Genomic DNA, 14,041 nt, shown 5'->3' with positions numbered 1-14,041 from the left:
TTTAAGATAGGAGGCAGGATCAAGGAGAAGGTTAAAGATAGTTCGAGGAAAAGATAGGAAGCCAAGTGGTTCCTTCCCCCTGAAGGATGGCACAAAGCCAACTTTGATAGAGCCTCCAAGGGAAACCTTGGCTCCTCAGATAGTGGAGGCATGATAAGGAATGAAAATGGAGATAGTATTGTGACTTTTTCTCTCTCGCTGGGATTCCAAACCAATCATTTTGTGGAAGCGAATGTTGTGTGCAATGTTGTTAAACTGGCTTTTAAAATTGGTGTCACCAATTTATGGCTTGAAGGGGATTCGAATAACATTATAAAGTGCATTATTGGCAACTCACATCCATCATGGATGATTGTAAATCTAATTAATGAGACTCATGAGACCCTTGCCAAATTTAATAGAATCCATGTCACACATATTTTCCAAGAAGCAAACATGGTTACCAACAAGTTTGTGACCATAGGGGTCGGCACAGACCAAAAAATGACTTGGCTTCTCAGAATTTTTTTGTCGACGGATGTTAAAAGTGTGATCAACTTGGACAAGATCCAAGCAAGCATGGAGAAAATCAAGCCATAATTATGATTATGATGGTTTTAAGTAATGAGAGTACTTTTCAATATGGAAGCATGGGAAATCATAACTGCAGTAATTCATTATTGATTAATTGAGATGCTTTGTGGGTTATTTTTCACACTCGCTTCAGGAACAATAGCAGGGCTATTTTTCTCTGGTTATTGCTAACTATTAGTGGTCCCTTTCAGTCACAAAGTGAGGAGCACATGAGTAAAGCGGGTGGGCAGTGTGCAGAAATGGTAGGCGAAAGGTGCAAAAATGAGCCGGTGGGAGATTTTGAGAAATGGAGAAGTAGGGAGAAGGTGTGGGAAAAGCTAGAAGAGGGTGGGGTTACCAATTATATCATGAAGTTGCATGGTGGGGTCCTGGAAGGATAATAGGGTGAAGGTGAATGGGGTCTACTTCTGGATAACAGAGGTGGTGATTGTGACTGTCACCGAAATCCCTAACAAGGGTTTTAAATTCTTCAGGGATAAGAAGCTCTCAGCCAATGTGGTAAGGGATTTTGTGGAGAGTGAGAAGGAACTGAAGGTGCTGAGAAAGATTGACACCTACTATGTCTCTGATTCCATGAAGAAGTGGTGGAGGTATGTTCTGAGAGCTGTTATCGAGTACATCATGTTGGACCCTAGGTTTGATAGAGCTCGCATCCACCACTTTATTAAATTGAATCACTTTTGGCATAACGCAAATATTTCCTTTCCATATTATCTATTAACCTCGATGATCAAGGTGGTGGATAGCTTCAAAAAGAATCCCACTACAAACCCATCTCTGCATGAGGGGCTACTACTACTTATCCATGAGCACTTTAAGGCTCAGATTATAAGCATCACTCCCCTCAGGAAGAGAAGGTGGAGTCTGATAGCTCTAGTCACTCCTTCAACTAGAATGAAATTTAGAGCCTCAGCTCTGAGGAAGGAGGGATCTCTTCTTTGGGGAAATTAGCAACTCACCAAGCTAAAAAGTCACCCCCCCATAACCCCTAGTAGAAAAAACCCTAGGGATCTTGGGAAGAAGCCTCTTGAGAAGGATGAGGAGGGAGTTAGTGATAGGAGGTGGTTAAGGAGATGTAGGAGGAAATGATGAAAGTGGAAGGAAGAAATGCAAGAGGGAGAGTTTGGAGGATGTGCGCTCATATTTTGAGGAGGCGTCTATGCTACCCCTATCTCCTATCCACCTCCATGCCCAACTTGAGGAAAAGAAAGAGGAGAATGTAGGGTATGCAGAAGGCGAAGTGCAGGTTGATGATAGGAGGAAAGCTTGGATAAACTTTAATTTCAAGACTTCAAAGATGGGCATCTTCAAGGAGGCCATGAATCCCCAAATCCTTGTGGAAAATCAAGAGGAATAGTAGCTAGAAGAACTCATTGATCCGGTGATAGTGGCTATTTCAAACAAAGCCAGGGAGATAGGGATGAACCTCTTGAACAATGCTCGTAATAGTATGACTAACAATTATAGATCAATCAAATGGCATTTCCACAAGCTAGAGGAGGTCAAAGAATAGGTGAGGCATATTGAGACAATAAAGAAAGGGATGGATGCTAATAGAAGGACAGATTCGGCTGACAGGCTCAGTCTGGCAGAGAGAAGGATACACAACCTAGAGAACTACAATCACAACCTTGTGAATCAGATGTTCTCTTTGTTAAGCTCCATTAACAACAACATCATTTCTCTCACAAGCTAGATCAAAGATAGAGAAATGCAAGATGATGAGGATGGAAAAGATAGGGAAGGAGCCAGAAGGGAAGATGACTTTGTAAAGGACAACACCATTCTTGATGAGGACCAAGGGGACCAAAGGGCACAATAGCTAGATGTGGAGGAGAACCAACTAGCCTTTGAGGTTGCCCAAGTTATGGAAGAGCTGGAGTGAAAGAGTGAGGAATAATTGTCTTTTGTTTTTCCTTTTCTTTTGGCTTTTGGTTTGGCTTTAGGCCATGGTTTTACTTGTCTTTTTTCTCGATCTTTTCTCAGAACTCTACTTTTTGGCTGGGCTTTATGCTTATTATTAGCCTTTGAACTTTTACTTTTTTGGCTGGGCCTTCATGCTTTTTATCAGTCTTATATGTTTTAACTATTAGTTTTTAGGATCCCTATAAAACTTGTTTATCTAATAAAAAATAATTAGGGATTTTCACCTAATTACAGCATACAACTTAACTTGTAGATCTTAGATCACTTCTCAGCTCATACCATTGCCTGACCTTCAATCTCTGCAACTCTTGATAGCTTTCCCTCCTTTCAAGCTTAGTCTCCTTAAGACTTCATGCTCAATGTACCAGTGTGATCATCTCTTCTTGACCACTTGTAGAAGTAGAGCCTCTATGCTCTTCCTTCTCCTAGATGCCTTCTTCTTGACACCCTTCTAACCACTTCACAATTTGGCTCTTTACTAGTAGCAGCATCAGCAACATTTGTTTCTTGGTCTATGACTCCTTAAATAGAAGTCTTGGAGCTCCTTTTCCCACTCGATTCTTCCATTTTTTAATTTCAATTCATATGGATTAGGTAGGATTTATTGTATCTAACCCATATGTTCTTTCCTCTAGAAAATTCTTGAATAATCCTTTTTGAATTTGTCCAAAAATGGTTTACATAGAATTTTGTGCCACCAGATCATCATCCTTATCCTCCAAATGGTTCACAAATTTCAAGGTAACCACTAAGTTAGCTCAGATTTGGCAAATTGTCTTCGTTTAAAATAATGCAACAGCTTAGCACTATTGAAATACTGGTGCTCGGCACATATAGTGTTACTCGGCATCAACTGTGTTTTTCTTGATGCTTGGCACCTGAAGATCACTTGGCCCCAACTAGGATTTTCTAATGCTCAGCACCTCAACTTCACTTGGCACCTGAACTTCACTTAGTACACACTAGAATTTCCTATTGCTCAGCTCCAATTGAGAATTTTCTCAACTCCAACTAGCATGCTCGGCACCCACTAATGAACTTAGTTTAAGCTTTGTAATCAACCTTGTTACAACTTATTCCTCCAATGTTTCTAAGTGTGACCAACCTCTATATCTTTGAGTGTGTTATCAATACATCATTTAACTATTGTCTTAACTTATCCTTGCACTACATTACAACATCATAACTCAACCTTTCCCTTAGGTACTCTTGTTACATCTTATTGATCAAATCCTCTTTATCAATCAACTAAGTGATAGTACTTGGATCTTATAAGAAAATGTCATTCCTACAAATAGCAGGTTTGATATCAATGACAAAATAATGATTGAAAATATTATGTTAACAACAATCTCCCTCTTTAATCTTCAACAATGAGCTTTACAATCAGATTTCCAACAATCTCCCTCTTTGGCATTGATGGCAAACCAAATTGATCAACCATCAGATTAAACAATTTAACAAAATGCTAACTAGGTTAGAATAGTAATTCAAATGCCAAAAAGTAGTTGCATTATCATCACCATTAATTTTCACATCTCCCTCTTAGCTGGTGTATCCTTCTTATGTGTTTCTCTCCCTCTATATTGCTCATCTTCTGTTGTTCTAATCAACTGTTGATCATTTCTATCTGCTTCTCCTTTTATCTTCATTTGATCAATTTTTTCATTTTCTTTACATTTCTCTCTCATTCTTTTGATCATAGTTTCTGCATTTTCTTTACATTTCCCCCTCATTCTTTTGATCATAAGCAATTGATCAATTTCTCACAACTTATCCCTCTTTGACAACAATGTTAAAGACATATTAGCATCTTAATATGCATGAGTAGCTTTTGTAGGTTCATTCAATTTCTCCCTCTATCACATTGCTTGTAACTAATTTGGAACTTTAGCACTTTAATTACTTTAGGCATGAATCCTAAAGTAAACATCCTCTGCAACAATGTGTAAAATCTTCAACAATTAGCTCATTTGATGTAGGGTAGTCTTGCTTATTCTTAAGTAGCCTTGGTTAGGGGTATCACCCCTAACTTACCTCTAAGATACTCAAAAGCATCTTTAGGTAGTGCTTTTGTGAAGATGTCAGTCTATTCTTTTGAGCTAACATATTCCATCCTCACTTGCTTATCTTCCACCAATTCTCTTACATAATGATACTCAATTGCAATATGCTTGGTTTTAGCATGTATTACAAGGTTCTTTGATATGTTTATATCACTTGTATTATCTCAATAAAGTATCACAGGCTCATTTACTTCTTCCTTCATACCTTGCAACAAATGTTTGATCTATACAATATTGGTGCAATTTATACTAGCTGCAACATATTTAGCTTCAGCAGTGGACTGTGAGGTACAACTTTGCTTTTGCTAGTCCATGTAATCAGTCTTTTTCCCAGGAAAAGTGCTCCTCCACTAGTGTTTTTTTTGTCATCAATGTTACTCCCCAGTCTGCATCAACGTAGGCTTTCAGTTCAAACTTTTCACTCCTCTTTTAGTACAGACCAAAGTCATCAGTTCCTTTTAGATACCTCGGTATTCTCTTCATTGTCATTAAATGTCTTTTTCTTAGATTTGCAAAAAATCTTTCCACTAATCCAATAGCTAATGCAATGTCTAGTCTACTATCTAAAACATATTGTAACTTTCTAATCATTGATCTATACAATGTTTGATTTACTTCAGCAAACTCATCATTCTTGGATAGCTTATGTCCTATTGCCATTGGTGTGCTGACTGGTTTTGACTCTTCTAATCCAAATGTCTTGAGTATCTCCTTGATGTATTTAGATTGGGTCACAAATATGTGATTCTTCAATTGATGCACTTGTAATCTAACAAAGAATTTTATTTCTCCAAACATTGACATCTCAAATTCATGCTTCATTTGATCAGCAAATTCTTTGCATAGAGCATATTTTCATCCAAATATTATATCATCAATAAAGACTTCTAATATCAAAATGTCTTTAGCTTTTTCAGCTTTGATGTATAAGTTTTTTTTGTCATCTATTCTCTCAAATCCTAACTTCATAAGATATTTGTATACAGTCTCTCATACCATGCTCTAGGTGCTTGCTTCAAGTCATAAAGTTCCTTGTGTAGTTTGTAGACCATGTCCTTGTTCTTTTCATTAACAAATCCCTCTAGTTATTCTATGTAGACTTCATCTTCTAATATACCATTTAGAAAAGTAGACTTCACATCCATTTGGTAGACTTTGAAACCTTTGTATGCAACATATGTAAGTAGTGTTCTTACAACTTCCATTCTTGCAATAGGAGCAAATGTTTCCCTATAATCTAGTCCTTCTTCTTGTACATAGCCTTTGCAAACTAATTTGGATTTTTTTCTTGTTATCTCATCATTCTCATCAATTTTTTTTCTAAACACCCATTTGGTACCAATTACATTTTTATTAGTTGGTCTAGGAACTAGGGTCCAAGTTTTGTTCTTCTCAATTTGATCTATCTCCTCTTCCGTAGCTTTATACCAATCATCATCTTGTAGTGTGTCCTTCACTATTTTGGGTTCAACCTTGCTTAGTAGACATGATCCATTCCTAAGTCTATTCCTTTTCATTGTTCTAGCATCCTTGTCACCAATGATTTGATTAGCAGGGTGATGTCTTCTTACATTGTTGGCTAACATTGGTTCTATCCTTTCCATGTTTGATCCTGTAGTTTTAGAGTCATTTTGATCTTCTCCATCTAGTACTTCATCATTTCTCTCATGTATACTATCTTTAGAATTAGACTGTGCATTTTTGACATTCTACAACTCAACTTCTAAATGTAGCTCGGAATTCACTAGCTGTGACTTGGCTGATACTAAAATTTGTTGTTGATTCCCAACTTGATTTGTAGCATTGTCTTCAATAGTCATTCCTTCACAGAAGTATAGAAAGGATCTATAATCCTCTAATTTCTTGGACTCATCAACTTGAACTTCTACATGCTCTTAAAAATTTACATTTGTACTCTCCACAATCTTGTTAGTGTTAGTGTTCAGACAAGTATATGCTTTGCTTCTAGTGGATTATCCAAGGAATATGCCTTCATCACTCTTTGCATCAAACTTTTCATTTCTAGTATCTTTAAAAATATATCATTCACAACCAAAGACTTTGAAATGTTTTACATTAGGTGAGTGACCAAACCATAGTTCAAAAGGTGTTGCATATATACCTTTCTTGACTTGAACTATATTGAGTGTGTAGATTGCAGTGCTTATAGCTTCTCTCCAGTAATTTAGTGCAACATTTTTCTCCATCATTAAGGTTCTAGCATAGTCAATCATTGACCTATTTCTTATTTTAGAAATACCATTTTGTGGTGGAGTTCTTGGTGTTGATGTTTTCCTTTTGATGCCTTTGTCATTGTAGAATATCTCAAACTCCTTTGATGTAAACTCACCTCCTCTATCTAACCTTAGGCATTTCAGATTCTTCCCTATTTCCTTCTCAACTCTATCCAAATACCACTTGAACATTTGAAATGCATTAGATTTTTTCTTTAAAAACATAGCAATCATCATCCTTAAATAGTCATCTAAAAATAGCATTATGTATTTGTCTCCTAGGTAGCTTTGCACTTCTATTAGACCACATAAGTCTATATGGACTAGCTCTAGTACTTCTTTAGAAGTGTATATTTTTCTTTTGAAACTAGACTTAGTCATCTTCCCTAGTTGACATTGTTTGCACATTTTCTTTTCAGGTTTCTTCAATTTGGGTAACCCTATGACCTTATTTTTGCTAATACTAATCAGATTATCAAACTTAACATGACATAGTCTTTTATGCCACAATCACACATCATCAAGTCTAACAAAAAGATAGGTTGCATCTTCCATATCTAGGTAAAATAGATTACTCCTAGTTTGTTCACCTTTTCCTATCAGATTTCCATCAGTGTCATAGATCTTGGTAGTTTTATTTCCAAATTCAACTTTGCAACCTACATTGCCTAACTATGACACACTTAACAAGTTTTAGTTCAATCCTTCAACATAGTATGCATTATCACATGAAATTTTCTCTATGAGTTTAATCGAATATTTTCCTTTGATTTGACATGGAGCATCATTACCAAATCTAACACTATTTCCATCATATTGAGTAAAGGTAATGAACTTACTTTTATCTCCTGTCATGTGATGTGATCATCCACTGTCTATGATCCACTTGTCATTCTTGTTCACATAGGTAACCAATGTTGTTTCTCTAGCTTCATCTGTATCTAATTCATCCTTCATGGCCACATAGACTACTTCATCATTCTTATCAGAGTCTTCTTCAACAATGTAGCATCTTTTTCCTTTTTCTTTATAGTCTTTGCTATCATCTTCTCTCTTGTTCTTGTACTTGTTTCCTTATTTGTAGTTCCTCTTCTATGTAAACCTTGCAGAAATATGACCTACTTCATTGCAATTGAAACATATGATAGGGAGCTTACCTTTGAATTTACCTTTGTCTCTATAGAATCTCCTAGCCAATAGTGCTTCCAACTATTCCACATCTTCCTCATTTGTGTTGCTATCTCTAGATGCATGTTTTCTTTTTCTTCTCTTCTTGCTTGATGTCTCCTCCTTAGTATCTTTTATTATCATCTTGGCCTTGAAAGCAGATTCAAGGTCCTCAAGTTTGTAGTTATCAAAATTGGATAGCTCAAATGCAGTAAGTCTTCCCACAATTCCTTCAAAGGTTAGTGTGTTTCCTTGTACACACCTTAGCTCTTGGATGGATGAAACTCTAATAGCATAAATAGGGAGTAGAGTTCTGAAGTATTTTTTGATGATAGTTTCTTCTTCCAATTGACCACCTAGACTTCTTATTGCACTTACCACTTCTTTTATTCTAGCAGCATATTGAGTAGCATTTTCTCCTTCGTCCATTTTTATGTCATCAAACTTTCCTCTTAGGCTTTCCCTCTTTGCTCTCTAGACATTCTCATCTCCTCCATAGATATATAATAGGGCTTTCCACATCTTGAATGCAGTGTCACAATCTTTGATGTCATCATATTCTATATAGCTAAGTGCAAAGGCAATCTCCAACATTGCTTAATTGTGCTCCCTCCTTTTACTCAAATCATATGTAGTAAGAGGTCTAATTGGATTTACATGTTCTATTCCAATTGAGGTTTGTCCATAGTCACTTATTGATCCAAGATGCAATTTCATTAGATTCTACCATCCAACAAAGTTGTCTTTGTTGAGCTTAGAAATTTCTCTCTTGGAATCTTGATCTTCATGCTTCTAGTACCTTGAAACTAAATCAGCAGATGGCTCTGATACCAATTGTTAGAAGTTCTTTAAAATAACTGAGAGGAGTGAGGAGGGGGGAAGGGGGGTGAATCAGTTATTGAAAGTCCAAATGTCCTATTCAATTTTTTTCACTAAGTGTAGTGAGGCCATTCAACCATTCATTCATCCAAGCTTTAACTTTTCTAGTTAGCAAGTTACTATAAATCAACATGCAACCATAACACATAAGAAATCAACACATAACACCGTGACTTATGTGGAAACCCAATTTGGGAAAAACTACCAGTAACATGCTACTCAATTCTCACTCTTTTGAAGTGATGCCTTGTAAAAGGCCTACCCTGTTAAAGGCTTACAACACATTATTAAATGTGACCTTGTTAGAGGATTAAACCACCCTATTAGAAGTGGGCCTTGTTAGAGGACATAAGAATATTCACTTGGAATTCCACGTTGTTAAAGAATTTATGAATGGCTATTAGGCCAACCTAAATCCATAGGATTTTCCATCTATCCTAACTGATAAAATTACTAGGGAGTAACAATTAGGGATTTTGACCTGATTATAGCATACAACTTAACTTGTAGATCTCAAATCACTTCTTAGCTCATACCATTGCTTGGCCTTCAATCTCTACAACCCTTGACAACTTTCCCTCCTTGAGTCTCCATTCTCAAAGTACTGGTTCAATCATCTTTTCTTGACCACTTGTAGAAGTAGAGCCTCTGTGCTCTTCCTTCTCCTAGATGCCTTCTTCTTGACACCCTCCTAACCACTTCACAATGGCTCTTTAGTAGCAACAACATCAAAAAAAATTTCTTCTTGGTCTATTATTCCTTACATAGAAGTCTTGGAGCTCCTTTTCCCCCTCAATTCTTCCATTCTTTAATTTCAATTCATATGGATTAGGTAGGATTCATTGTATCTAACCCATATGTTGTTTCCTCTAAAAACTTCTTGAATAATCCTTTTTGAATTTTCCCAAAAATAGTTTACATAGAATTTTGTGCCACGAGCTCATCATCCTTATCCTCCAAATAGCTCACAAAATTCAAGGTAACTACTAAGTCAGCTTAGATTTGGAAAATCATCATCATTTAAAATAATGTAGTTGATCAGCACTATTGAAATACTAGTGCTTGGCACATACTATGTTACTTGGCATCAACTATGTTTTTCCTAATGCTCAGCACCTAAAGATCACTTAGCACCAACTAGGATTTTTTGATGCTCAGCACTTGAACTTCACTCGACACCTAAAGATCACTCAACACACACTAGAATTTCCTATTGCTCGGCTCCAACTAAGAATTTTCTTGGCTTCAACTATCTTGCTCGGCACCCATTAATGAACTTAGTTTAAGCTTTGTAATCAACCTTGTTACAACTTATTCCTCTAATGTTTCTAAGTGTGACCAACCTTTGTATCTTTGACTATGTTTTTGATTAAGTAAAACAAGTTTTACAAGGATCCTAAAACCCAAAAAAATTTGCAACATATCCAAAATAAAAATATTAAGAAAATTCTAGCTACAGTGAAACTACTTAACAAAAGCCAACTGTAAACAACAGACCTGCGGCTAGGAAATAAAAAACTAGCTACACTAGAACAAGAAAGAAATAGCTACACAAGGAAAACAAAGAAGCACTAACTATCAGTTCTCTCTATCAAGAACCTGTAGGTTCTTTGCAACTTCACTGGTCTTCCTATCTTCCATGTCCTCCTGGTCCTAGTTCTGAGCATCCACCTAGTCCTTGGTATCTTTCAGATAATCCTCAACCTACCCAATGTCCAAGCTGGCCTTCTCCATCATTTCCCTACCAAATCTAGCACTAATAACTAATTTAGCTGGCTAGGTTATGATGGTAGAATTCCACCCTTTGGACTCTTTGTTCAACCTTGGTGATTCTATCCTCCTAGTTTTCCTTGTGTTCCTCGATGTTGAAGTGCCATTGGCTTCTATACTAGCTTCTCTCCTCTTCATTGTGTCCCTGGTCACCTCTAGTTTTTTGGCTTCCTTCCTAGCTTCATTTCCCCTTGAGGTCTTCAATTTCATGGAATAACCATTTGATAGACCAAAAATTGTCTATCATGTTATTCTAGCATCATTCAAAAAGTTAAGCCTAGATTTTCTTTCATTATCAGAGATAACAACCAAAGTAGGGTCAATGAGCTCATCATAGTGAGCTTTACCATCAATGTCCTCCATCACTTGGATATTCAATGGCTCCATGACAATCCCCAATTTAGTTTTATTTGAAATAAAATTCCTCCAAAACCTCCTCCTATTTTTCATTATCACCTCCCCATTCTCTTTACCCTGAATTTCTATAGATGGCGAGGTATTGGGTCTAGGGCCTGGTATCTTAGGGATCTCGAGATTGGTTTCAAAAGCATCATCTACTTTCTTTTTCTTGAGATTCCCCAACACGTCAGTAGAATCCTCCTCCTCCTTTTCACTTTCATTCCCCATTCTCCTCCCTCTTCTCATCATCCTCCCCCTTTGTCTCTTCCTTAAGTCTTTGTCCTCATTATCATCATTATCATCCTCCTCCTCCTCCTCCTCTTGAGGCTCAAGCTTAAGGGGAATGGGGGGGTAAACCTCCGGGGATCTTTTTGTAGGGAATGCGGGCAAAGGGTTTCTTTTCTTCCTTGGTGGATTTACCTTTAGAGGAAACATTTTCCTTTTCTTTCAATTTTATGCTATGCATATCCTCAGAATTTGAACTGCCAGTTTCCTTAGATGCACACCTATTATCACCAAGAGATTTTCCCCTAGTTTGAGTCTTCAAATACTCATAGACTAGGAGGAGTAATCCCTCATGAAGGGTTGGATTAGTGGTAGGTTTCCTCTTAAAACCTTTGATACCCTTTCTCATGGAGGTGAAAAGATAAAAAGGAAAAGAGATTTTGATTCCATGCCTAAAGTGGTTAAGCAAAAAAAAATTGATGCATTTTGATCCTATCAAATCTAGGTTCCAAGGAAATATATTCAATGATAATCCTTAAGGACATACCTCCATAGCTTTTTAATAGATTCCATCTCGTAATACATCTCCACCTTGATGATCTTATTTAGTTCTTTTTCAACCTTTACAAAAACTTTTATAGCGTTTGTCGACATTTTCTTGTCTCTGAAGAAGTTACTCCCTTCTAGAGGGATCTCCACAACCAGGGCTATCAAGTCTGCATTGACATGGTGGGTGACCCCATCGATTTTGACTTTCCCATTTTTTTAGAAATTGACCATAATCTTGGTGATCCCCACATCAAATCCATGGAGCTTCTCCAAGAATGTAGTTATTTTTCCCTTTTCCAACTTATGCCAAACCTTCGGTTTCTCCTTTCATTTCTCCACCTCCCCTGACGGCTCCCTCCTACTTCTCTCCCCTACCATGGTTTCCTCTTATTCAATAATTAGCCCCCTCCTACTCATAGATTTCTTACAAACCTTGGCCTCCTTCAAGCTATGAAACTCAAAAAAAAAAATTGAATTTGTCAATTTTAATGGTTGTATTCAAGACATCCCTTGAAGTGTGTTGTACGTACATGCTATCATATTTTGAAAAGAGTTTTACATGATTTTCATTAACTCCCACTCTAACATGCAATCTTACAAATCTTCCCATCATTAATTTTGGATTTCTTTTGTATTTCCTTGCATGTGATCTTGCAGTATTAAATTATTCACTACTACCAAAAAGTTGTTGCCGACATGCCATGTCATCTTTGAATTTTTGGTGACCACTTCATTGTCAAACCAGTTGGTAGTTGAATTGGCCTCCCTATAGACATGGCTGATATAGGTCTTGTTGAACTTACCCAGGTTAGAATTTAACTCTTTGATTACATTTGCAATGGTCCAAGAAGGCGTAGAGTTACCATTGATACAAATTATGAGATTTAATGAATCCCCCTCCAGCCAAAGGTTCTCAATCCTAGAAGCCAGGGCCAGTTTAACAATGTGACTAGCAGCACTAGCTTCTACAAAGTGATTCATCTAATGTCCAAGTAGGTTGGAAAAGGCCATAACTCCTCCACCATAGTTGTTTCTAATGATGGCTCCACTTCCTACAGGGTCGGGGTTCCCTTTAGCAGCCTCGTCAAAATTGGCTTTGTACCAATTTTTAGGGGGAAAAAACCACTTGGCCTCCTGTCTTTTCCTATCCCTATCCTTTTTCCGTAGTCTACTATTTTCATCTTCTTCAATATATCCTTCCTTTGTGGTGGAAAAATTCTCCTTCATTAATCCTTCAATTTTCTTAGCAATAAAAAACTCAAGGGATTCCCTGTCTTTGAAAATTCAAATATTTCACTCTTTCCACATGCCCCAATAGAAGTGTAGGAAGGACTAGTAGAAAATTAGTTGAGTGATCAAAACTGAGTGTGAACTATTCCATTGGCTGAAATTTTTTTGAATGTTGGCTAGGGGACACCAGCTGACCCCAAAGTCCCTAGTCAGGATGTTCCAAACTTTGAAGGAAAAGGAGCAATGTATAAATAAGTGATTGACTATCTCCAAGTTGTGCTTACATAGACTACACCTATTGGAGATGATTTGACCTCTCTTGGCTAAATTATCCAAAGTAAGGTTTTTTTCTTGTAGCAAAAGCCAGAAGAAGATATTGATTTTTGGAGTAAGGCCAGGAGTCAATGCCTTGGCCCAAATGGGTTTCTTTATTCTATCCCACATTGAAAAATACCTAGAGGCAATAGAGTATTGCCCATTCAAGTTATCTCCCCAGATGACTTCATCCCTTTTGTTATTTATGGAAATAGCATAATTTAGGCCAACCTTCAAAGAATTAAGGTTTGAGGATATCATCAAAAAGTCATGCCATCCATTACCTATTTTGTAGTCACTAACATTCAGACCATATCTTCTTATGCATGGCTCTGCCCATCTACCATAATTTGGGTGATAAATAAGGGGTCCCTAGCTCATCTATTCATCTTGTCAAAATAAGATATTCTCACCTTTAGCAATTTTCCATTTAGCCTTTGACTTAGCCAAGACTTTTGCCTTTAGGATCCCATTCCATATGTAAGATCCTTGAGGAATCTCAGTCTCATGAAGCAAAAAAAATGAGAAATTGCCTTCTCAAGTATTTCTCAATCATAATTTCCCTCCATTCTTTGGTACTCTAAAAAATGCGCCAGATCTATTTGGCTAAAAGGGCATTAATGAGATGTCTAATTTTTCTAATACCAAGGCTTCCATAACATTTGGGAAGGCAAACAAGGTCCTAGGCAACAAGATGATATATTTTGT

General features: G+C 37.0%; 1 pseudogene; it reads right to left on the bottom strand.

Moving 5' to 3' along the window:
- The window catches only part of LOC149558026 (glycine dehydrogenase (decarboxylating) 1, mitochondrial-like), a 123,581-nt pseudogene extending 112,339 nt beyond the window's left edge, over positions 1–11,242 (bottom strand).
- Positions 11,243–14,041: the final 2,799 nt, after the last annotated feature.

The sequence above is a fragment of the Cupressus sempervirens genome, chromosome 5 (assembly GCF_028749045.1).
Source record: "Cupressus sempervirens isolate cs-2001-9-10 chromosome 5, ASM2874904v1, whole genome shotgun sequence".
In the NCBI taxonomy this organism is placed as follows: Eukaryota; Viridiplantae; Streptophyta; class Pinopsida; order Cupressales; family Cupressaceae; genus Cupressus; species Cupressus sempervirens.
The sequence above is the reverse complement of the archived record's forward strand: the minus strand, read 5'-3'. Positions and strand labels throughout refer to the sequence as shown.